Here is a 3,297-nt window from a genome sequence, read left to right as displayed (position 1 = left end):
TGTGGCTTCCGGCCCCAAGAGGGCCAGGTGGGGGGGGGGGCGACTGCCAAGTGGTAGGGCTACCCACGTGGGCCTGGACAGCTCACCAAAACTTGTTAAGCGGCCCTCCACCCAAAATAATTGCCCACCCTGACTTAAACTGTTATGATATGAAAACAGCGCAATGAGAAAACAAAAAAAATTATGACCTTAAATAAATGGCATTTTTTGCTTTACAAATCCTTGAGGTGCAATCAGGCACAGAATGTTGTTACAACATGTTGTAAATGGTTTGTGTCATGGCGCTATTCTAGCATGTTTGTTAGAACATGTCATGGGGTTATTCACCCACTAAAGCCTACTACAATCAGCAAATGGATAAAGAGAGTCTCTAGAGGTCGAGGCCTGAATGTCAGCTGGCGTGAACTCTCACAGCTCCACTGACTTCAGCTGAGCTATGAAAAGTTACACAACCTGAGGATTTGGCCCCTGCTGTTACAAATAAGTGCGTTTTTATTTTCCAGTTGACTGCGTTTATTGTAAATACAAGGTATTACTGCTCATGCACCACTTCTGAGCATGAGATTAAGCTTTGCTATGTGGATTTATGGACATTCCCCTTCCTGTAAGAGAATTAAAAGAATACCGTCTGTTGCATTTCTATACGCTCTGTTTCGGGTGCCAGGAGTTTCATGAAAGCTTTTGGGTTAAATACAGGTGAGGGAGGGAAGGTGCAGTTTTGCATTAGCACCACACCCTGCTCTGCTCTGATCCTAGATTTCCTTATGGAAAAACCCAGCAGAAAGAAATAACATGGCTTTACCCCCATATAAACCTTTGATAGCTCTGACCTGGAGCAACAAGAGAAGAACCTGTCCGATGCCCACATGGCTTCAGGAGAAGCCCAGCAGGGATGATCTACTGGAGTTGAAGCCCTCCCAATGGGATGTATTATGGCTCCATAGAAAAAGGCTGCTCCTTTAGCCGGTGATTCCTCTGATCCCATGCAGAAAAACTCTGCAGGGATGTGCTGCAGGGAGTTGCCTCTTCCATAGTATTTTCCACCTGATTAGGGGACCCGTCCCCTAAGTGATTCTCTACTGGGTGAGGGAATGTTTGGGAGAGAAGTATCATTATCCTTGTTAATCAGGTAGCCGGTTAGGTTCCCAAGCATTTAAATTTCCCGTACTTCATGACAAGTTTGAATCCAAGGATATCTATTAAGTACTTTGGTATGCTTGCTCTACCACCGTAGTTAGGAAATTTAGTTACCTACTAAATCATACCACTTTCCACAGTCCGCTCTGTTGCATTTTGTAGGACTAGCGGGCTAAATGCTCTGTTGTTGACTTCGATAGTTCTACTGCTGCAAAGAAACTGGCTCCATTTTTTCCCAAAGCTGATCTACAAAAGCTTCACCTCAAACTGCAGGTTTCTGCTTCAACATTGTCCAGATAAACAGACACTAAAAGTCTCCTGGTGCCCCAGGAATTCACTAATGTTTTATAATGTGCAAGTCAGCACATGTTCCTTCTCATTCCAAGAAAATTATCTTTATTCATGTACACACAGAGAATGGACTTTATGCTTTTCATCAGCTGAAGTGACAGCGGTGTGCATGCCGTATAATCTCATTTCACTTTTAGAGTAAGGGACTAAGATTTCTACCTTCTGGGAAAAATGCTTGAAAATATATTAGATTTTAATGACTTGTTATATTTTTTAATATCACTGAGATATAAAACTGTGCAAGGTGGTGAATGTTAATTATCTCTACAGCACCCATATTTCTGTAGTATTGTTATGACTAGTTTGAATTCTGTCCTCTTTTTGCAGGGTTAGGTGAGGGCATTACAGGCACAACACTTGCTTTTTCCCTGCTGCACAATGGCATCCACATTTTTCATGAAAACTTCCCTTCCGAAATGTGTATACATATGCAATGCTTTCATTAAGGTATAGTATGAATTTCAGGTATCTACTATACTCATATACTAAAAATAGGCAGGTTTCTTTGCTAGTACTATTCAGATAACCATATGACACTATAGAGTGTTTGCTGCTTATGCAGTTACCGTTCAGCGTACACCCACAGTTTCATGATTAAATCATCTTTTTAGATTTCTATAACTCAACTATAACATTTTATCTTAAGAATTATTTTTTCTCTGGGGGGTTTTCCCTGTGACTTTTTTCCTGTTCATATATTTCAACCAGTCTTCCCTTCTTATCTTTCCCTTCTGTATGAAAGTGAATATAATACTTTTTAAATGCCAAATTGATTTATTTCTGTGATGGCAGGACTGACTATAGAAGCACATCTAATTGTGCTTCTCATCCAATTAGTTTTGGCCTTTCCATAAAAAAGAAGTGTGCATTTACCGGCCTCAGAAGTTTGTTCAACTCATCCCTAAACTTGGATACAGCATCAAGCAATGAAAATGCCTTCTTCCACCACACTATTCTGCAGGCAGAACTATTCTTTTCCATATTTTGGAGAAGAGGAAATATCTCCTTTGGGTCTATTAGCAATCTCAACATGCAGATTTACTCAGGGGAGACCTTAAAGACATCATGGATATGAAGTTTAGAAGATCTTAATCTTAAAATAGATGCTTGGCAAGGATGTACTTTGTTCTCAACATGTAAGCGACTATCTAGTGTTGAGACTGTTTCTGGTCCTTGCTGTGCCTGCTTTTTCCTGACCTGAAGAAGACTGCACTGCATCTGAAAACTTGTCTAAGTCTATCCCAACCATGTGGTTGGTCCAATGAAAGATATCAGCCATAGAAATCCTTACCTTGTGCATAACTTCCTGGACCACTGCAGCTACAATGTCACTCTAACACTACTTTTGAGAAAGTTGCATAATATATTTGTTCATGCAGTGAGGGGTTTTCAGGTATGGGATTTTGGTTAAGCCAAAATTCATTGACTTTCAACGTCAGCTGGTAACCTACTAAGCCCTTCTACGTCCCTTTTGCAAAACTTTGCCTCATCTGCCCAAATCTAACTGCAGGCTCTGTTTGATTGACTGACTTTGTTCTGTATACATAAGATAGTGAGCATAACAAAGAAGGTGCACTTGAAATGTTTTACTGATTGAAATAATCTGCTTGCTGGTTCCAGATGCATTCCCTGTCATTACAAGGGGGTACTCCCTTAAAACCTGTGGAGTCTTTCAAACTACTCAAACCATTTAAGTGGACAGAGCTTTTAAAAAATCTCTGTGCACAATGTTTATAGTAATAGTCATTGGAAGCCTAAAACAGTAATCTGTTTCTCTTGCAGCAGGCATGGATTTTTGTTAATTAATTC

General features: G+C 40.4%; 1 protein-coding gene and 1 long non-coding RNA gene across 2 annotated transcripts in view; both read right to left on the bottom strand.

Moving 5' to 3' along the window:
• LOC109288965 overlaps positions 1-435 on the bottom strand; it is a 4,265-nt gene extending 3,830 nt beyond the window's left edge. The window contains exon 1 of the long non-coding RNA XR_002095266.1: positions 425-435. This is a non-coding gene — a long non-coding RNA (uncharacterized LOC109288965). The remainder of the gene's footprint in view (positions 1-424) is intronic.
• The window catches only part of PDZRN3 (PDZ domain containing ring finger 3), a 206,203-nt gene that overhangs the window by 144,725 nt on the left and 58,181 nt on the right, over positions 1-3,297 (bottom strand). The gene's annotated exons all lie outside the window — the stretch shown is intronic.

This window comes from Gavialis gangeticus, unplaced genomic scaffold, assembly GCF_001723915.1.
Source record: "Gavialis gangeticus isolate Ggan-Ray unplaced genomic scaffold, GavGan_comp1, whole genome shotgun sequence".
Classification (NCBI taxonomy): domain Eukaryota; kingdom Metazoa; phylum Chordata; order Crocodylia; family Gavialidae; genus Gavialis; species Gavialis gangeticus.
The sequence above is the reverse complement of the archived record's forward strand: the minus strand, read 5'-3'. Positions and strand labels throughout refer to the sequence as shown.